Source organism: Dromiciops gliroides, chromosome 1 (assembly GCF_019393635.1).
Source record: "Dromiciops gliroides isolate mDroGli1 chromosome 1, mDroGli1.pri, whole genome shotgun sequence".
Lineage (NCBI taxonomy): Eukaryota > Metazoa > Chordata > Mammalia > Microbiotheria > Microbiotheriidae > Dromiciops > Dromiciops gliroides.
Window position 1 is genome coordinate 457,582,035 of NC_057861.1, and position 22,546 is coordinate 457,604,580.

General features: G+C 37.0%; 2 protein-coding genes across 7 annotated transcripts in view; one reads left to right on the plus strand and one right to left on the minus strand.

The window, feature by feature from the left end:
* The window catches only part of KIAA0825 (KIAA0825 ortholog), a 553,950-nt gene extending 546,822 nt beyond the window's left edge, over positions 1–7,128 (minus strand). For 3 of the 5 annotated variants that reach the window (XM_043974059.1, XM_043974031.1, XM_043974021.1), the window contains exon 1: positions 7,034–7,112. The gene's annotated coding sequence lies outside the window, so the exon portion shown is untranslated. Of the gene's footprint in view, positions 1–7,033 lie in introns of all 5 variants that reach the window. The other 2 variants (XM_043974041.1, XM_043974050.1) reach the window with 2 other exon arrangements.
* A 27-nt stretch (positions 7,129–7,155) lies between these two features.
* Positions 7,156–22,546, plus strand: part of SLF1 (SMC5-SMC6 complex localization factor 1) — a 97,656-nt gene continuing 82,265 nt past the window's right edge. For both annotated transcript variants that reach the window (XM_043974082.1, XM_043974072.1), the window contains exons 1-2: positions 7,156–7,283; positions 12,702–12,808. The gene's annotated coding sequence lies outside the window, so the exon portion shown is untranslated. The remainder of the gene's footprint in view (positions 7,284–12,701; positions 12,809–22,546) is intronic.

Consider the following 22,546-nt stretch of genomic DNA (forward strand, 5'->3'; position numbering starts at 1 on the left):
AAATAAAGATATAATAAAGAATTGCAATATTTTAAAATCTTAAATAAAATCTACAATTAAAATATTTCTTAGTTTTTAATTATTATTCTTTTTTAAATAAGGAGCATAGAGTGAGCTCCCGAACTCATGACACGATCCCTCCAAAAAACATCCAAATAAGGTCATAGGAAAATGGCCGGAGCAGCAAAACTCACAGAAGAATATGCTGAACTCATCTTCTAACCTAGAACAGCTTGGAAGGTCAGAAGGAGGGAGCTGCTGTGCTGATACAGAAGTCGGGTCCAACCCCACAGTCACCCTGACACAGATCCAGTCTCAGGAAGTCCTCACCAGAGAAGGAGACCCCCAGAGCCTCTGAATCAGCTGAAGCACCAGTGTCATCTGGAACTAAGCTCACAGTCTGGTGAGTGGGCTGAGCCCTGGGCAGAGGAGAGACTATAGGAGTCTATGCTGGTGCTAAGGCGGAACTTGGATTTTACACCCCTACTGAGAACCAGGTGGTAGGCTCGAGTAGAAGTGGCCCAGGTCGGGGAGGGGCACAGGCTCATCGGAGCTAACAACCACAACACACAAAGCTGGTTGATTGGCAAGTTGGTCTGGGGTCATCTAGGACCAGGAAACAGGCCAAGCGAGGGAAGAACTTGATTCTCCTTAAATCATACCACCTGGGAAATCTTAAGCTTGGGATACTGCAGCCTGGAAACAGTGCCCCACTTTAAGGAGCTAAAAGTCTAGTAAAAGAAAGTCAAGATGAGCCAACAGAGAAAGGTGAAGACCATAGAAACTTTCTTCAGTAACAAGGAAGACCAGAGGGGCACCCTCAGAGGAAGATGTCAACATCAGGGCCCCTAAATCTAAAACTTCCAAGAAAAATACGAATTGGTTTCAGGCCATAGAGATGCTCAAAAAGGACTTTGAAGATAAAATTAGAGAGGTAGAGGAAAAAATGGCAAGAGAAATGAGGGTGATGCAGGAAAGACATGAGAAAAAAAGTAAGTCAAATGGGAAAGGAGGTACAAAAGCTCTCTGATGAAATTGCCTAAGAATTAGGATTGAACAAATGGAAGCCAGTGACTTTATGAGAAACCAAGACACAATAAAGCAAATCCAAATGAATAAAAAAATAGAGGGCAATGTGAAATATCTTCTGGGAAAAACTGCCGACCTGGAAAATAGGTCCAGGAGAGATAATTTGAAAATTATTGGTCTACCTGAAAACCATGATCAAGGAAAGAGCTTAGACACCATCTTCTAAGATATTCTCAGGGAAAATTGCCCTGAAAATTCTAGAAGAAGAAGCTAAAATAGAAATTGAAAGAATCCACCAATCACCTCCAGAAAGAGATCCCAAAAAGAAAACTCCTAGGAATATTATAGCCAAATTCCAGAGCTCTCAGGTCAAGGAGAAAATATTGCAAGCTGCCAAAAAGAAAGAATTCAAGTACTGTGGAGTCCCAGTCAGGATAGCACAAGATCTAGCAGCTTCTACATTAAAGGACCAGAGGGCATGGAATATGATATTCCAAAGGGCAAAGGAAATGGGATTACAACCAAGAATCACCTACCCAGCAAAACTCAGCATTATCTTTCAGCAGAAAAAATGGGACCTTAATGAAAAAGAAGACTTTCAGATATTTGTGATGAAAAGACCTGAACTGAATGGCAAATTTGACTTTCAAATACAAGATCCTAGAGAACCATAAAAAAAAAAAATTGGAGCTGGGGGACATACCTAGGGTCGTACAGTGTGTCTGAGGCCAGGTTTTGGCTGGGATCCCCCTGGGTCCAGCGGTGGTGCTTTGTCCACTGTGTCACTTAGCTAGATGATAACATCTTTAGAGTTAAATTGAGGGATGAAGGGAATTCATTGAGGGAGGGGGAAAGGCAGAAGTGAAATCCTACATGAAAGTAACAGGAAAAGGCTTATGGAGTGGAGGAAGAGATGGGAGAGGGGCAGGGCAGTAAATGAATTTTATACTCATCAGAAAAGGCTCAAAGATCTTAAACTCATCAGAGCTGCCTCAAGGAGGGACTAATAGACACACCCAACTGGGTGGAGTAATCTATTTAACCTGAGCAGTAAATGATTTTAACACTCATTAAAATTGGCTCCAAGACCTCAATCTCATTAGAATTGGCTCAAAGAGGGAATAATTTACACATTCCATTGGGTGGAATAATCTCTCTAACCCTGTAGGAAAATAGGAGGAGAAGGGGATAAAGAGAGAGGGGCAAAAGAAGGAAGGGCAGAGTGGAGGAGGGGACAGACAGAAGCAAATCCCTTTTGAAGAGTGATAGGATGAAAGAAGATGGATAACAGAATAAATATCATGGGAATAGGATGGAAGGGAAGCAGTTAACAATAGTAATCATGAAAAAGAGAAAAGAGGGAAAAATTGTACAAAAAAATCATTTACAGCAACTCTTGGTGGAGGCTAAGAATTGAGAATCAAGGGAATGTCCATCAACTGAGGAATGATGGGAAAAGTTGTTATATGATTGTAGTGGAATGGACTTGTGCTACAGGAAATAACAAACAGGATAATCTCTGAAAAACCTTGAAAGACTAATGAACATCGATGTATGGTGAAGTGAGCAGAGCTGAGAGGATATTGTGTATAGTGACAGCAGTATTGTTCAATGAGTAATTGTGAATGACTTAGCTATTCTTAGCAGTACAGTGATCCAGGATAATCCCAAGGAACTAATGAGGAAGCATACTATGCACTGCTATAGAAAGAACTGATAAAAAGAACACTTATGGATTGTACATATATAACCTGATTTTGATCTTGTGGAGAGGGGAAGAAAGGGAGGGAGGGAGGGAGAAAAATTTGGAACTCTAAATCTTATGAAAATCAATGTTGAAAACTACCCTTACATGTAAATGGAAAATAAAACAAAATAAATGTTTGTTGAAAAAAATTAAATTAAAAAAAATTTTTTTAATTAAATAAATAAGGCGCATAAGCTGATGAAATATCAAATCATAGTAAAACACAGAATCCTCTTTAGCAGCATTAACAGCAATTGGTCAGTCCAGGGCTGTGTTTCTCATAGCCAGCTCCTCTCAACATATTTTAACACACCTCAGATTTGTCCTCAGTTTCAAAACTATTTAATGAATGCTATGCTCCCAAAAGGGAAACTAATGTCAGAGACCAGATTTGAACCCATTTAGCTAGTACAATAAATTGTCTTACTATTAATCTTGAGAATATCAATGTTAAGAGAGAAAACATAAGTCTTATACTTGGGTTCAAAAGCATCAACTTCAGAAGTACAAGAAGGTAAGCATGGCTTGACAGCAATTCATCTAAAAATATCTAAGAGTTTTATTTAGGCTTCATTAAGAGAGACTTGATTTCCAAAAAAAAGGAGGTGATAGTGGTATCTGCCATGATCAGACAACATCCGGAGTATTGTGTTAATTCTGGTTGTTGTTTGTCATTCTCAAAGAGGGTCAATGACATCAAGAAGGTGATGACTTGCAAGTGAACTGGATTTAAGTGAGGCAGGGCAGTGCAAAGTCTTCCGTCTCATTCTCTTCTCCAGAGTCATGGGGTGCCAGTGACAAGACATAAATCAAGATGACTGGTGATGGCCCAGGATGCAGCGGAAGACCTTGGCCTTATTTCTGAGCACCACTATTTAAGAATGACATTGAAGTTTTCAGAAGAAGGTTGTAAAGGGTCTCAAATTCATGTCAGTTGAAGAAACTGGATATGTCAGAAAAGAAGACTCAAGAACCACATGCTAACTGAAGGACTATCACATGGAAGAAGGAATTGACTAGTCTTGATGTGACCCATAGGCTAGAACCAGGAGGAATGAGTAGAAGTTACAAAAGGCAAATTTAGGTTTAACATCAAGAAAAATATAATCATGAGATCTATCAGAAATAGAACAAGTTGCCTTCAGAGGTAGTGGATTGCCTTCACTGAACTTCTTCAAACAAAAGTTGCTTGACTATTTGAAGGTTATGTTATAATGGGAATTCTTTTTTTAGCTATAGGGTGGACTATTCTGAAATTCAGCAATTCTGTGATCCTTTTTATCTTTGCAAACATCTAAAGAATGACAGGGGAAAAGCAGATGAAGATGATCCTGGCAGTCAAGAAAGGAATCAATATGTCAATCTACTAGTTACCCAAGCTGGAATGTTCTGACTCCTCACATCTGCATTTTAGAACTCCTAGCTCCCTTCAAAACTCAGCTCATATTTTACTTCCTATGTGAGGCCTTTCCTTATAGCCCAGTTGTAATTGCCTCCCTTTTAAAATTAGTTTGTGTAAAATTCTATTTGTGAATGTCATCTCCATGATAGAATGAGTTTCTTGAGCACAGGAATGGTACATTTTTGCCTTTGTATCTCAATAGCTTATCAGTGCCTAGCACACAGCAGGTATTTAATAAATGCTTGTTAACAGATGATACAAGCCGTTCCATTTGAGTACAAGAATTAGAAAAATGAAAAATCACACCAAGGTTGGAAAAGGTTTATGAGAAACACTAAAACTAGTGGAGTTCAAACCCTAAAACTGAAGGAGATTCTACCACTGTCAACACAATCTGCCTAAGGCACACACAAGTTAACTGACTTGCCCAGTGCATTAGGCTCTTGGACCAACTCCTGGAGCTATTGTAGCTGTTGTAGTCCCTCAGCTGGGTTCTGCCAGGTGCTTTACACAACTGGTACCTAGAACAATAAAAGGCTTAGCCTAGGTGTGTTGAAGGTTGTTAGAAGTCTTTTCCTGAGCTCCAACTTCTTGCAAGCAATACTCCCTTTGAGTTCCAGGTATTATGACTAGTGAAAGGAAGTTGTATTTGATATCCTTTTTGATTCTCGAAATATGCGAGAGCGCGCGCGCGCGCACACACACACATAATGTTTGATTATTAGTTTTAAGTTGGACTTAATGGTTCATGAACACCCTTGGCATTATTAAAAATAACAATAACAACAAAACCTTCAACCCCCTGGAGTTCGCTAAATTTAGACATAACCAAAAATATCCAAGGTCACCCACAGCAAGTAATCGTCAAAGGCAGGATTTGAATTTAGGTCTTCTTAACTCTGAGTCAGTCCCTAATGCTTGATGCCTTTGTTGGGGAGAAGGAAGACACACACTTACACACATATATAAACAGATATACATCTGAATATATTTTCAGTATATAAATTCGGAAATTAATACAATGTAAAACCAAACGATATTGATAAAAATGAAACAAACAAAAAAAATACCCCACCTGATATATTCTGAGTTTTCAAGACTAATGTAAAGTCTCATAATTTGAGAACCTGAAAAGGGCATTAGAGTTTCTCATCTAATTTTCTCATTTTGCAGATGAGAAGACTGGAACAGAGGGAGTTGAAATGACTTTTTGATGTCACACAGCTGATTTGTGTTAAAAAATAAAGATTAGAATCAAAGTCTCATGACTTTTAGGTTGGTTATCTTTTGTACCATGCTACAGCTAATGAATGGGCAGTGGAGCTTCTCTCTAATGGTTAGTAGAGTGAGCCAAAGGATATTTAGAGCTGGAAGGAACTACTGAGGACATCAAGGAAAATGGTCCATAGAAACAAAATAACTTTTTTCACTGTCAATAGCACAAATTGGGATTTAAACTCAGGTCCCCTGACTCCAAAACCAGTGCTTTTCTTCTACTCCATGCTCACTACCTTAACATTTTGCATTTTTCTTTTACTCATACTTCACAGACCTCTTATATAGGCATTCCCTCCAGACACAAAGACCATAATCTCTCTTGGAATGTTCTTGTAACTGAAAAGTTCATCACCCTGAAGCCAATCTTATGAACTTCTCCACATAAACAGGTTAATGTCAGAGATGCAGTCCATCACTATGCCTGTACTTAGGAAGGGCATCTATTCAGTGATTTGTATTATGGGAATTTGTTCAGTCTCTTTTATGGAGGAAGCCAGTTATAATCCAACGATGGCCAGAAAAGTGTTACTTTTATAAAGAGAGTTACAGAAAGAATTGAGTACTCACCACAGTGCATTGATTTACTAGAAATAAGTTTTAAGTTATTTAAATTACCAAACGAATGAAGCACTTTTGCGTTATAATCATCCTGGCTTTCTGAATCCTAATCCATTAACTTCCTTCAGATCTCACCTCCTCTATAAAGTCTGGAGTGCAATGAAAACGTTCTTTTCCAGAAGTACAACCTCTACACTTCTGGTTTCCAAATGTTAAGATTCACATTTAAAACACACACACACACACACACACACACACACACACACACACACACACACACACACAGCCCGAAAAATTATACAGATTCCCTTGCTTTATTAGGACGTACACTGAAGAATAAAAGCCATTTCTTATAAAGAACTGAAAGTGCTGCCAGAACACCGGGGGCCTAAATCAGAAATGGACCCCAATATCCTCCTGCTCAGGTAGACTCAAAACTCATGCTGACATTAGCCAGCACCCCTAAATGCCCCAGTGGCACCCAACCCGACAGGGGGGCGCTCCTCTTGGTAAGCGTGGACACCTCCACCAGGCCAGATGGAGTGAAGATGCAGAGACCCCAGAGGACCAAGGTGTCCGCTGTGTCTGGATGTCTGCAAAACCCGAGAGAAGGATATTGAAGACCGGAAATGGGGGGTGGGGAGAAGGGGATCCTAGTAGCGCTTCTGGGCACACGAGGTCAGTGAAGAGGGCGTGACAGGTGGGGTCCGGGTGTCTCAGGGCTACGGACTCCACCAGGATTGACACTTGGCTGGGAGCGGGGTGGGGACGGAGAAGGGGGAAGGAGAACTTCCTATCAATCTCGTGAAAAAGGGAGCGGGAAGATCCTTACATAATAGCTAGAGATGTGCATCTTAGCACAGTGACTTAGCACGTCGTAGGCGCCTAATTAATGCTCGCTGACTTAGGGTCTTCGGATCGAGCATGCCACAACCCTGCAGTCCAGTCCCAACCAAAGGAATCAACGCTCAAGAGGACAAGACCGCAGGGGAAAGCGCAGGTAAACACCAATCACTTACCCTCCTGACCCTCCCCAGCCCCGGGGTCCAGGAGCAGCTATCTCCTCCTTAGCGACTACGCGGGAGCGTCACTGACAACCACCCGGAAGTCTCCGCAACCATTTCCGGGGTCACGCCCGAGAGGCGGGAAATCCTTCCCTAGACTTCCAAAACCAGAGGACCTTCTTGTAGCTGCTTCTGCTTCTGCTTCTGTTTCAGTTTCCCGAAGTTCCTCTCTGGAAGCTCAGCTTTGATAGCCAGACTGGGAAAGGTAATGGGCGTCTCCTGAAAAGTATCTACCTAGTTTTTTCGAGCAGTGTTTACGCCCCCTGGAGGTTCGGCGACCCCCTCTTTAGCTACAACGTAAGGAAATTTCCTCCCCTTTCACGGGAATGGTAGTTCCCGTATTTCCATGCCTTCCGTCCCGGGCCCCCCTGAGTTGGTAGGACCCAGCTCTAGTCCCCGCCCCCGCGCTCCCGGGATGTGGATGCTCGGCATGAATGTTCCGGGATGCGCTACAGCCCTCCCTCCCCCTCCGCTGGGACCCAAGGCCACTCCTCCTGGTGTTTGCGGGGCGCCTCCCGGGAGCCTCCAGCCTGAAAGAAGATTTCATCAGTCCTTCTAAAGCTCCATCTTGGAAGGCTGCCCAGCCTTCAGGTGCTAAGACTGTACTATTTCTAACCCCATTTTTTCCTCTCCCGGGGGAAAAAAGTGTGAAATCTTGCAAAACGCTAGGAAAGAAGTGTGAACCCTTTGCAATCCGCAGGGATGCTGTCCCCGCCCTGCGAGCCGTACTGTGTTGTGGGGGTGGGGTCACCCCATCCAGAGCTCCTGAACTAGCCGATAAACGTCTATGTTGGTGCTTCCCCCGGCATCCCTGTAATTTACCTGCCTGCAGGCTAGGGCTTGGATCATATTTCCTGGTGCGGTCTTTTACCTCCCTAAGATTTGTATTCCGGGTTGGCAGAAGTTTAGTTAGCTTAACGTACTTTACTGTGGTGTCGGGCAATCGGGTCTATTGGAAGTTAGCTTTTGAGGCAGTAAGTTCCCCTTACTGATGAATGGCCATTCTGTAAAATAGCTCTGTTTTTCTTTTTAAAAAAGTTGAAAAAAAAAACCTTATATTGCCCGAGAGCTATGAGTGTACCACATAGGTGTCCCCTTGCGTTGTATTTTCAGACGTGTATTTGAAAGCAATCCTTATCGATTTAGGAAAAGTTGCTGGCAATTACTGGTTTTTCCAATCCAATAAACATTTATTGAGCAGCTGCTATGTGCTAGGCACTGTGATAAGCACTGGGCTTAATAAAAAGGCAGTCCCTGCTCCCAGGGAGCTTACAGTCTAATTGGGGGAGACAATACACAAAAGGATGGAGTAAAGGGGGCAGGCTCATTTTGTTCCGTGGCTGCCATAATGGATAGCTGCATAGTCACTGTTGGTTTTAGTCAAGAAACACTCAACTCAGTGTCAGGCAACTTTATAAATGTCTAATTGCTTATCTGCATCATTAGAGGGAAAGGAATTTTCACGCCTGGAGTTCCCTACTTGACCGAAAAACATAGATTTAGACAGCCTCTCTGTTCTCCCTTCAGCCCCCACCCCCACCCTCCTGCAAAATAACAACAACAAAAACCCTAACGAATATTTTGTTGTAGGGGAAGGAGGGAGAGTGAAGAAAATTTGATAACTTTCTTAGTGAACTCATAGTTGCGCCTCGGTACTTATTCAAGCCTTATTATAAATATTTGTAATGTGCTTAAGCAAGTAAGTTTAATTGATGTGTTTTCTGAATCCTTGTATTCCTATACTTTGTCTGGTTTTCCATGATCTTCAAAAAACCGGATCTTGTGGAGAAAGCATCAAGCAGAATCATTCAAAGTTTGGGCTTTTTAGCAAACTAAATCCAAATTTTCTTATATTTTTGAATTACCTTCTATACCTTTTAGCTTAATTTTAACATCCTCTTAGTCTTTGAGGAAATTTTATTATTCTAAAGAGGTCTTGCCAGAAAACACAAAAGGATAGAAACTTTTGTAAAATAAGTTATACTGTGCTTGCCTTGCCAATTTATTTTACTTGATAGTGGGTTGCAAGTAAATGTTTTACTCTTTATAATAAAGGAGAAAACCTTCGTGAAACAGGCTTGACAATGTTGTATAAATTAAACTCATTTCATTGAACATACAGTCAACACATTTACTGTGAAATTGTTTCTTTTAACATGAAAAAGAATTTCTGTATGTTTGGGGGGTTTATTCCTTTGTATTATTTTTCTGAAATTAACTAATTCAAAACATTAGTAATCTTAGCTTTATAATAGTAGGGTTGACAAATGTTGAACTAAATAGTGACCCATTTACAAACAGATCCCATTTCATGCAAGCTGACTTTAAATAAGGTCATTTGAAAAATGATTACTGAATATAATTTAACTGTGTTGCAAATTGTTACACTGAATTCTCAATCCATCTTAAAAAACTATTAAGGGAGGAGTATGGAGCCTTTTATTATTAATAATAGTAATATTAACTATCAAGGATGAGGATCAATTACTAATAAGAAAAAAGTACCCAAGGCCCACAAGAAATTTCAAAAAACATATTACTTATCTTAATGGGTTTGGTACTTCCCTACAGCAAATTAAATATGTGGTATAGTAGAAAGAGTCTAGTCAGCCACACAAGAGAACTGTTTTGGGTTGAATGAAAGGAAAAAGAGATCCGGGATTTGAGGCAAAGTAGAAAAATGTGAGACTATATGCCTAGAAAGAAAGGAGAGAGAACATCAGAAGGAAAAGAAATAGATGGAAGAACTTCCAACCAGTCCCCCACTTAGTCGTCTCGGTGTTAACAAGCTCTTAACTCCTCACTTCACCTCCACCCCCGGCCAGCACAATTACACAATTTATTCTGTAGTTGAAGTAGACTCCTTTAACTCGACCAGAGTTAATCCTCATCCCCATCCCAGATTGCCTCTTTGCTAACATCTACAGTTTAGCAGCCCAGCAGCCTCCCAACTTTGGTCTAGCCCACTTTGGGTTGTGTCCAACACAACCAGTGCCATGCTCCACGAACTAGTTCCCTTTGTTTTTATATGACCACAGATTTAGACCTGAAAGGGTCTTAAGAGGCTTTCTGATCCACGCCCCCCCCCCCTTTTTTAACAGATGAGGAAACTGAAGCCTTTTGAGGCCCAGATATTTGCCCAAATTAAACCCAGGTTCTCTGACTTCAAATCCAGAATTCTGCAGCTGTCCAATCTACAACCAAAATTCTGCTTACTGACTACCTAAAATACCAAGACACTTCTTTGTAGGTTTTCAGGACCTGAATACTACCTGAAAAACCTCAGATATCAGTTGTTTGTGGTAATCATAACTTTAGAGTTTTTAAGCTGGGGTCTGTCGATTTGTTTTAATATTTGGCTAACTATTTCAATATAATTAGTTTCTTTTGTAATACTACGTGTTTTACTTTATGCATTTAAAAAATATCATTCTGAAGAGGCTTCATCAGACTGCCAGGAACTCCTGCTTCAGAGAGTCAGTATAAAGAATTGACAGGAATCCAAAGGCTAGAAAACTTTCTGAATGAAATTAAGGTCAGAACTCAACCTTAGAGTTAAGATTCCTTAACTTTGTTATAAGGCCTAATGCTGTATTCTAAATTGTATATTAATTTATACTTCTATGACATGTATATTTTACCTTGTAAAAACAGTTTAAAATACTACAGGGAGCTAACACTTTTTAAAAGATGGCAGTTTTGGAGTTGAATTTAATTTCCATACCATATTGAGTGTAATTATTAGCAATGGCCTTTTGAAATAAAATAGTCTTCTCTTGCATTTATATCAATTACATTCACTGCTTGGTATACAGTCCTTCCTTAAGGAAAGTCATGAACATCATTCTCAGGAGATTTCACATCAAAACACTTACTAGAATTATGTGTATTAAGAAGCTGAATTCTCAAATATAAATGCACAGATTAACTTTTAAGGTCACCTTGATCTCTTGTGTTTCTTTTGAAAAGCACATATCTAATATATACTACCGTATAAGGCATTTTTGTGATGACAGTAATAACAGTGCTACACGTTTCTTTGGAGCTTTGTACTTTTTAAAGTGCTCTTTCACTTAGGTGGCCACCAGCTCTAAAGAAAAAATACGAGTAGTCTGTTTTTGTGTTCTTTGTCTTCCTAAATAACCTCATGCCTGCCTTTCCCTTCTCTATGAGAGAACTATAGCCATTAAATGTAGCCACCTGACTCCCTTTTCACTTCACCTGTGCTCTTGACCTTTCTTTGTAGCCCTGCTCAGCTAGCTGTCAAGTTTTATTTATCAAGCTTAGTTACATAAAGACACAATCACCAATTAAGATTTTTTTTACCTGTTTGTTACAGGTACAAAGTACTTCATAAAATTTTTCAAATCATAGTTTTAGAATTTTCCAGTAAAAAATAACAAATTTAGTCTATTGGGGTGGGGGGGTGTCTGTCTTTAAATGCAGCCTCCCACGTGGCCAGTATTGGAAATAGAGAGAGAAAAGAGAGACTTGTCTTTTCTGAAGACTTTTTGAAAAGTGTTACTTTTTTTACAATCTTTTCTCCCTGATTTATTAGACCACAGGGGGGGGAAACATAAAACAAAACAAATGCTTGGAAGCACCTGCCAGCATGGATTAGCACAAAACACAGATAAGAAAGCACAGATTTTCCCAACTGTATAATGTCGCTTTCTTATATGAAGCAAGGAATCCCACCATTCCTAAACTTAGTTCTGTCATCCACAAAATGAACACACAGAACATTTAACAAGATTTGGCATACCTGATAACTTAACTGTCTCCTTTATTGAATATACAACTTATGACAGTTCTGTGACTGACATCCTGCTGTCAGCTTAAAATTAATTCTTCTGGGTGCAGTAGATAAAGCACGGGCCATAGATTCAGGAAAACCTGAGTTCAAATCCGGCCTCAGACACTTAACACTCACTAGTTGTGAGAACCCTGGGCAAGTCACTTAATCCTCATTGTCCTGCAAAAAACAACAAACAAAAAATAATTCTTCTGTTTACTATTGGTATTAATGTTTTTATAATCTTATCAATAATAAAATGTAATTTAGTAGCAGTATAAAATTGTTGTAGTCTAATTTGCCATTTGGGTTCACCTATTTAAAATATACTTTGTGTAATTGAGCATATATATGTGTGTGTTGTGTATTTACACATGTATGTGTGTATATTTATGTATACATATATATATTTTTAAAACAGACACAATTTAGCAAAGTTTTCCTGTTCTCTTTTTTTCTATTTAAATTTTTGTTGTTGTTGTTTTCTTTTTTTTGGTGTGGCGATTGGGGTTAAGTGACTTGCCTAAGGTCACACAGCTAGTAAGTGTTAAGTGTCTGAGGCCGGATTTGAACTCAGGTCCTCCTGACTTCAGGGCCAGTGCTCTATCCACTGTGCCACCTAGCTGCCCTTCTATTTAAATTTATTTAGAACACTTCTGGGTTCTCTGTTAAATCACATAAAAAAATAATTTTTGTAAGAGAAATGCCTATTTGACTTCTTAAAAGTTTTTTTTCCCCTAAAAATTTTTTCCTAAAGAAAGGAGTTTAATCCTGTAATCAAACTAAAAATAAATCAAGTTAATCCATACTAATTAATTTCCTTTTCAGGGGACGGCTTAAGACTTGGAGGCAGAGGATGGAGGACCAACCAGAAAGCCAATGTCACTGAATCGAAGAGCCCTTTGCAGGGAATAAGGTGTAAGAGGACTGAAAAGGTAGGAAGGGGTTGAGTTATGAAGGGCTTTAAAAGTGAATTTTCTATTTGATCATGGAGGTAATAGAGAACCACTGGAGTTTATTGAATAGGGGATAATATGGTCAGATCTGAGCTTTAAGAAATCACTTTGACAGCTGAGTGGAGGATGGAAAGGAGTCAGTTACAGAGGTAATCAGTATAACTGGGACTAGAATTCAGCCTGCTAAAAAGTATAATTAAAGCTCTTTAGCACTGGACTGAGATAATTATGCATCTATGAACATGACACATAGGAGCAATATCGTGGAAAAAGCAATAAAGGAATAAAAAAAATATGTCTGAGTCCTGGCTTGAATAATTTTCATTTGCATGACTTTCCAGAATTCATGTAACTTTCTGAGAGCTTCAACCTCAGTATTTATAAAATGAGTTTGGGTTCTTTTATTATTGGAGTATTACGATACTGTAACATATCATATAAGGGCTCCACTTAGGCCACCAGCCTGTTAGAGACTTAAGGCAAGGAGACCAGCCAAAATGCTGTTGAGTAGTCCAGGCATCAGGTGATGAAAGCCTGCACTTGGATGGTAGTAGCAATGTCACAGTAGAGAAGGGGGCACATAATGGTAAAAATGACAGGACCTGACAGCTGATTGCTATGAGAAGTAGAGGATGATACAATGTTAGGAGCCTTGGTGATACTTGGTGGATGTAGTATTCTCAATAGTATAAGGGAAGTTAGAGGAAAGGTTTGGGGGAGGGGGAGATAATGAGTTCAGTTTTGGATATAATGAGTTTAAGATGCCTTTGGGAAGTTAGAGATGCAAATCTGGATTCAAAAGGTAAATTAGAGCTAAACAAGTAGATCTGAGAGTCATCTGTGTAGAGATGATAATTGAAACCAAGGGACCTGATGAGATCACCAGTTAAAATAGTACAAAAGGGAAGAGAAGAGGGTCCAGGGGGACTCTAAAGTTATCAGGTGTGACATGAATGAAGCTCCAGCAAAGGATAAACAGAGAGGACCAGGCAAAAGACTAACAGGAGAACCAACAGAGCCATATCTCAAAAACCTAGAGAGAAGCAAGATTTGAGAGTAATTGAGAGTGCAAAGAATGTAGAGAAGTCAAGAAGGGTGCAACATGATAAATTTTAGTGAATCTTTAGTTTCACTGATGTGTGTATTCCCCCTAATGATTGTTTTCATTGAGTCATGTCCAACTCTTCATGACCCCACTTGGGATTTTCTTGGCAAAATACTAGAGTAGTTCCTATTTCCTTTTTCAACTGATTTTTAAAGATGAGGAAACTGAGGCAAACAGTGTTAAGTGACTTGCCCAGGGTCACACAGCTAGTAAGTGTCTGAGACCAGATTTGAACTCAGGAAGATGAATGTTCCCAACTCTGGGTCTGGCGCTCTATCTACTGGACCACCAAGCTGCCATTGTGATGTTGAAGTTAATTTTCTTCACTCTCCTTATACTCCCATTCCTATTCATCTCAGTTGTACCCCTCCGTATTCCTATTTATGCCTTCTTCATTTTGTACTTTTTTCTCATTTTCATTAACTTTTGGAAACTTGACTTTCTCCAGAAGACACTGAGTTCCTGGCAAATGAGATTCTGATTTTTACTTAAAAGAACTCAAATTCCACCATCTGACTGCAACTTTCTGTATATTCAATCTCTTCCTATGTTTCATCTCTCCTAAACCTGTTTTTAAAGTTTTGTTGATGTATAGTATTTTGTTTTTACATTATAAACATTTACAGATTTTTCCCGTAGAATTCTCCCCACAATTTTATATTTTAAAGCTATTTTTTCTCTATCCCACCCTCCAGCCCATTGAAAAAAACCTGTTAATTGCCCTCATCATGAACTCCAATCCGTGCACTCCTCAATACTTTCTCAGACACATGTATAACCTATATTGAATTGCTTGCCTTCCCAAAGGAATGGGGGGAGAGAGGAAGGGAGAGAATTTAGAACTCAAAGTTTTAAAAAATAGATGTTAAAAATTGTTTTTATGTGTAATTGGGGAAAAAATAAAATAATAAATAAAAGAAGACTGGAAAGGTCAATAATTTCTCAGATCTTTGTCTAACTCTTCACTTTCCTTACATTTCAGTTTTGACCCTCTAGTTAACTAATTATATTCCACGCTCACCTCTGTTCTCTTTTAACTTTGGAAAGGGTAGTTTCTATTCAGATTAGAAGCCAAATTACAAAGGATGAAAGGAGAGAAAGTAGTGGCAACAAGTTAGCCTTTTTCTAGGAGTTTTCAACTTCTAGGAGTTTGGCTAAGAAAGTAAAAATATAATAATAATAATAATAGTAAAGGATAATAATAGCTCAAGGGGGATGGTAGAATCTGGGGCCAGTGAAGCTTGGTTTAAGATTAGGGAGGCTTGAGCATATCTGAAGGCAATAAGAGAGCAAGCAGTAGATAGATGAAAGGGATAGGCAGGGGCAGCTAGATGGCGCATTGGATAGAGCACCGACCCTGGAGTCAGGAGGACCTGAGTTCAAATCCAGCCTCAGACACTTAACACCTACTGGCTGTGTGACCCTGGGCAAGTCACTTAACCCCAATTGCCTCACCAAAAAAAAAAAAAAAGAAAGGGATAGGCACAGAGAGAGGGGTTAGTGTTGGCAAGGAGTAGTCTTATAGTCAGAGAGTAGGGATTACAGTCACCTTGTGTTTGACAAATGTAAAGATTTAAGCTTTGGGGATAAGAATTCACTATTTGATAAAAAATCTGACACCATATACTAAGATAAGGTTAAAATGGATACATGACCTAGATATAAAGGGAGATATCATACATTAATTAGAATAACATGGGGCAGCTAGGTGGCACAGTGGATAGAGCACTGGCCCTGGATTCAGGAGGACCTGAGTTCAAATCCTGCCTCAGACACTTAACACTTACTAGCTGTGTGACCCTGGGCAAGTCAACCCCAATTGCCTCAACCAAAAAAAAAAAAAAAAGAATAACATGGAACATATTACCTATCAGACATGAATAGGAGAAGAATTTATGAATAAAGGAGAGCATTATGAGATGTAAAATGGATAAATGATAACATTAAATTTTAAAAAGATTTTGTACAAATGAAAGCAATGTAGTCAAGATTTAAATTAAAAATTGGGGAAAATTTTTTATAAAATAGTTTCTTGGATAAAGGTCTCATACTTCAAATATATAGAGAACTTTGTCAAATTCATAATAATATGAGTCATTTCCCAATTAATAAATGGTCAAAGAGTATGAAGAAGCAGTTTTCCAATGGAGAAACCAAAGTTATATAGAGTTACATGAAAAAATGCTTTAAGTCATTATTGATTAGAGTAATACAAATTAGAAAAGCTTTGAGATATTGGACTGAAATCATATTGAGATATTTTATTACCACTCTCCCTTAAAATATAAGCTCCATGATGGTTTCATTCTTGTCTGCATCTTTAGCATCTAGCATAATACCTTGTATATTTTAGGCACTTAATAGACGTTTGTTGAATTTAGCGTAAGTTAGTACAATATTTTCCTCAAAGACTTTTTTCCTACATCTATAGATAATAGTAAGGTGGTTTGGGTTGCTTATGTAATTTTCCCAATGTTGAACCATTTTCATAAGCCTGATATAACTCTAATTTCATCATAGTGAATATTTTAAAAATATATTGCTGTATAAATTAGTGATATTTTCTCAGATCTTAGGGATAGAGACTGAACCTTTCATTTCATTCTCATAAAAGGCATTTACTAGTTTGTATTTTTTCTCATATGTAGAGAATATTTTTTTCAATATTTGTTTTTATAAGATTTCTAATTTCAAATTTTTCTCCCTCCCTTCCCAAGATAGCAGGTAATCTGATATAGGTTATATATGTACAATAACATTAAACATATTTCTGCATTAGTCATGTTATAAGAGAAGAATAAGAACAAAAAGGAAAAACCTCAAAAAAGAAAAACAACAGCACCAGAAACAAGAGAAATAGTATGGTTCAATCTGCATCCATATTCCATGGTTCTTTTTTTTTTTCCTGGATTTGGAGAGCCTTTTCCATCATGAGTTTTTTGGAACTATCTTGTATTGCTGAGAAGAATCAAGTCTATCACAGTTGATCAACACATAATGTTTATGATACTATGTATAATGTTCTCCTTGTTCTGCTCATCTCATTCATTATTAGTTCATGCAAGTCCTTCCAGGTTTCTCTGAATTCCTCCTGCTCATCATTTATTACAGCACAATAGAATTCCATTACATTCATATACCACAACTTGTTTAGCCATTCCCCAGTTGATGGGCAGCCCCTCAATTTCCAATTCCTTGCTACCACAAAAAGAGCAGCTATAAATATTTTTGAACATGTGGGTCCTTTTCTCTTTCTTATGATCTCTTTGTGAGAAAGACCCCAAAGTGGTATTGCTGGGTCAAAGGGTATGCACAGCTTTATAGACCTTTGGGTATAATTCCAAATTGCTCTCCAGAATGGTTGGATCAGTTCACAGCTCCACCAACAATACATTAGTGTTCCAATTTTTCCACAGCTTCTCCAACCTTTATTATTTTACTTTTTTGTCATATGAGCCAATCTGATAGGTGTCAGGTGGTACCTCAGAGTTGTTTTAATTTGCATTTCACTAATCAGTAGTGATTTAGAGCATTTTTTTCATATGGCAATGGATAGCTTTGATTTCTTCATCAGAAAACTGCCTGTTCATATCCTTTGACCATTTCTCAATTGGGGAATGACTTGGATTCTATTAAATTTGATTTAGCTCCTGATATATTTTAGAAATGAGGCCTTTATCAGAAGTACTGGCCATAAAAATTGTTTCCCAGCTTTCTGCCTCCCTTCTAATTTTGGATGCATGGCTTCTGTTTCTACAAAACCTTTTTAATTTAATGTAATCAAAATCATCCATTTTGCATTTCATAATATTCTCTGAGAATTTTTTTTGTCACAAAGATATTGACTGTTTAAACTTTATACTAAAATTCATTTGGAAATACATTGAGAACAAGGTTTGTTGTTTTTTTCCTACATTAGGAAGTAGTTGAATTCTTCAGTTTCTTTTGCTGGAATTAGTTTATTTAAGATCTTAATTTATTGTTTTAATTTATTTTATGTTTTTGTCAGTATTCATCTGTGTACTTTAAATGTTCATTTTTGCTGGCATATAATTCTGTGTAGTAGGGTTTGGTCATTTTTATTTCTGCTCCTTGTGGACCTTTAATTTTTAATTTTTAAAATTTGATTTTCCCTCTTATCAACTAGGTTTATCAATTTTTGTTCATCTTTTAAAAACATTTCTTAGATTGGGTTATATAATTTTTAGATTTAGATTTTCAATTTTATAAATTTCCCTTCTAATTTTTAGGATATATTCCCTTTTTTGCTTGTTTTATGTTTATCCATGTTTAAATTGCATGTTCGGTTCATCGGTAATCTTCACTGTTTGGATCCTTTCTCTTCCATTATTTTCTCAAACGCAGACATTTGCAGGTAGGCATCAGCTTCAACTTTTTTATGTTAAGACCTTAGCTCAGAGGGACCCTCCTCTGGAAATTCCAAAGACTGAGGACTACAGCTAGATTTATTACCATATTAGTTTATATGTATATGTATGTATACATGTTATCCACACACATATAATTGTAATTGTTATATATACATATTTTATAAGGGGATTTTGTGTGTGTGTGTGTTGTCTTGAATACCAACCATTTTCTGGAAAATGATAAAAAGATTTTTCCCCCATTGGATTGTTTTCCTTCTGATCTTAGGTAGATTAATTTTGTTTGTTCAGAAGCTTTTACGTTTCATGTAACCAAAATTATCTTCTTAAATTGCCTTTATCTTCTTTTTAGGTTAATAATATTTTTCTTCCCCATAGCTATAAAAGGCATATGATCCATTTTTCTTCTAAATTTTTATATGATCTTTAATACTGAGGTCAGGTGACAATTTTGAATTTATTGTGGAATATGGCATAAGATGTTGATGTAAGCCTAATTCCTGCCAGATTGTGTTCCAATTTTCCCAGCTATTTTTAATCAAATAAAAAATTCTTTCATAAGGACCTTATGTTTTTTAGTTTATCTAACCCTAAGTTATTAAATACCTTTTCCCCCCTGAATTTTCCCTTATTTTCTCTGTTCCATTGATCTACTTCTCTGTTTTTAAACCAGTACCAAATGGTTTTGATGGCTGCTGGTTTATGATGTAGTTTGAAGTCTGGAAGTGCTATACCCCCTTCATCTCAACCTCTTTTCATTATTTTCCTTGAGATTCTAGACATTTTGCTTATCCAAATAAATTTTGTTATAATTTTATAAAGTCTTATAAAATATCCCTTTGATGGTTTAATTGGTATAGCATTAAAATTGTGAATTAACTTTGTAAGCCCTCTTCATTTTTTGTACTTTGGTATGACCCAGTCATGATCAATGCATATTCCCGCAGCTACTGAAGTTCTTTATTTCTTTAAGGAACCCTTTGTAATTGATTCCATAAAAGTATTGTATGTACTTTGCTATATGAAAAGATCAACATTTTACGAATTTTGTAGTTATTCTGAATGTGATTTCCCTTTCTATTATTGCCTCTTGACTTTTGTTATTATTGTGTAGAAATGCTTTTGCTTTTTATGGGCTTATTTTATAACTTAAAACCTAACTGTCTCAGCTGGTATCTTTGCTGCTTCCCTAAGATTTTCAAAATAAAATGTTATGCCTTCATCAAGTAGGGGTAGTTTTATCTCATCTTGGACTCTCATATCTTATTCTAATTGCTAGGATTTCTAGAACTCTATGAATTAAGAATGGAGAGAGTGACCATCCTTGCTTTGGTCATATATTTATTGAAAAAGCTTCTAGTGTATCCTCATTACATATGAGACTTCCCTTTAGTATAAGATGATTTTTATCATATAGAACAATAGCTTCTCTATGCCTATACATTGTAGGGTTTTAGAGTTTTCTAAAGCATTTTGTCAAAGGCCTTTTCTGAATCTATTGAAATATTCATGCGGATAGGGGTGTTTTTGTTTTTCATATAATTATGTTAACAGTTTTCCCAATATTTAGACCCTCTTGCATCCCAAGTACAAACATGTCATGTTCTTTTTTTTAAGTAGTAACCATTTTTATTTATAGTTTTGGGTTCCAATTTTTATTCCTCCTTCCCTACCTCCCCTCCCCACTTCCTGAGGCAGTGAGCAATCAAATATAGGTTATAGATGTACAATTATGTAAAACATTGCCATATCAGTGATTTTGTGTAAGAAAACTTGCAATAAAAAAAAATGAAAGAAAGTGAAAAATAGCATGCTTCAGTCTTTTCAATCAATATCAGTTCTTTCTTTGGAGGTGGATAGTATGTTTCATCAATAGTCCTTTGGGATTGTCTTGGACCATTGTATTGTTGTATAGTTAAGTCTTTCACAGTTCTTCATCAAACAATATTGCTGTCCCTGTTCACAATGTTCTCTTGGTTCTGCTCACTTCACTATACATCAGTTCATATAAATCTTTCCATGCCTTTCTGAAATCATTCTGTTTGTCATTTCTTATAGCACAATAATATTCCATCACCACCGTATACCATAGCTTGTTTAGCCATTCCCCAATTAATGGACATTCCTTTGATTTCCAATTCTTAGTCACCGCAGAAAGAGATACTATAAATATTTTTGTACAAATAGGTCTTTTTCTTTTTTTTTTTGAGGGGGGGGATGTTTTTGGGATGTAAACCTAGTGGTGTTGCTGGATCAAAGGGTATGCACAGTTCTATAGCCCTTTGGGCATAGTTCCAAATTGTTCTACAGAATGGTTGGATCTTTTCACAACTCCACCAACAGTGGATTAACGTCCCAGCTTTCCCCTCCAACATCCAATATTTCCCATTTTTGTTATATTTGTCATTCTGATAGGTGTGAGGTGATACCTCAGAGGTGTTTTAATTTGCATTTCTCTGATTAGTAGTGATCTAGAACATTTTTTCATATGATGATAGATAGCTTTGATTTCTCTGTCTGAAAACTTGTCTGTCCGTATCCGCTGACCATTTATCATTTGGGAATGACTTGTATTTTTATAAATTACTTAGTTCTCTATATAATTGAGAAATGAAGCCTTTATTAGAGATATTTGTTTCAAGACTTAATTCCCATTTTTCTGCTTCCTTTGAAATATTGGTTAAATTAGTTTTGTTTGTGCAAAAACTTTTTAATTTTATATAATCAAAATTATCAAGTTTACATTTTGTTTTACTCTATCTTCTTTGATTCTAAATTCTTCCTCTGCCTATAAGTCTGACAGATAAACAATTCTATACTCTCTTAATTTGCTTATGGTGTCATTCTTTATGTGTAAATCATATACTCATTTTTACCTTATTTTACTATACAGTGGGATGTTGGTCTATACCTAGTTTCTGCTATACCATTTCCCAGTTTTCCCAGCAGTTTTTGTCAAATAATGAGTTTTTGTTCTAAAAGCTTGGATCTTTGGGTTTCTGACATAATTGTCATGTTCTTTTGCAAATATTCACTTATTTTACTTAGTTGTTTTATGGGCATGTAGTTGGACAAAAGTTTCTAATAACATTTTTTATTTCTTCATTTGTTCTGAATTTTCCTTTTTTTTTTTTTTTTTTTTTTGGTGCGGGGCAATGAGGGTGCCCAGGGTCACACAGCTAGTAAGTGTCAAGTGTCTGAGGTCAGATTTGAACTCAGGTCCTCCTGAATCCTGGGCCGGTGCTTTATCCACTGTACCACCCAGCTGCCCCTGAATTTTCTTTTTTCAACTCTGAGAATATTAGAGTTTTCCTTTTTCTTTAAAATCAATTTGCTAATAGTTGGCTTTGGTTGTTTTTTGTTTCTATTTTTATTTTTGTATGAGCTCCAAGTTTTTATTAGTGCAGTGTGTTGCTTTTTTAATTTAGTTTTATCAATCAGTTTATTGTTTTTCAGCATTTAGTGCTTAGGCAAAGTTTTCTAATTTTTCACCTTATAAAGCTTATAAACCTATAAGGTTTGTTTTGTTTTGTTTTTTTGCATGTTATCTCATTATCTTTATTGATCATGTCTGATTTGTTCTTTAGCCTATTAATTCCTTAACATGACAGTTTTTAGGCTCCACTTAACTGTTAATCCTGTTTTCAATGGCTTTTTATTTCATTGTGGTCAATCAAGAATGTGTTTAATATATTTTTTATTACATTTATTTGTGAGGTTTTTGTGGTAAATGTTATCAAAGTTCCATGAGCAGATAAAAAAATATGTATTCACCTTGTTGTTCAGTAATTTTCAGAATCTATCATACCAAACTTTTCGAAAATTCTTTGAAGTCCTTAACTTTTTTCTTGTTCATTTTTTTTGTTAGATTTGTCTAGCTCTGAAAGAAATTCATTGAGATCCCATATTATCAGAGTTTTACTGTTGCTTTTTTCTTTAACTCATTTAGCTTTTCCTTTAAATATTTAGATGCTATACTATTCAGGGTACATATGGTAGTTTTAAAAATGAATTTATTGTCTGTATACCTTTCAGCAAATCAAGGCCCAAAATTGGAAGAAAGCTTTCTGCCAAGCCTTAGACTGTAATTGATTCTTTGCTTCTATAAATGTTTACAAATCCAAAACCACAGTAAAATTAGCATATGTTCTAAAAAAAAAAAACATAGTTTGAGTTTATTTTCTGTTTCCATGTCTGAAGTCAGTTTTACTGCCCTTGCATTTT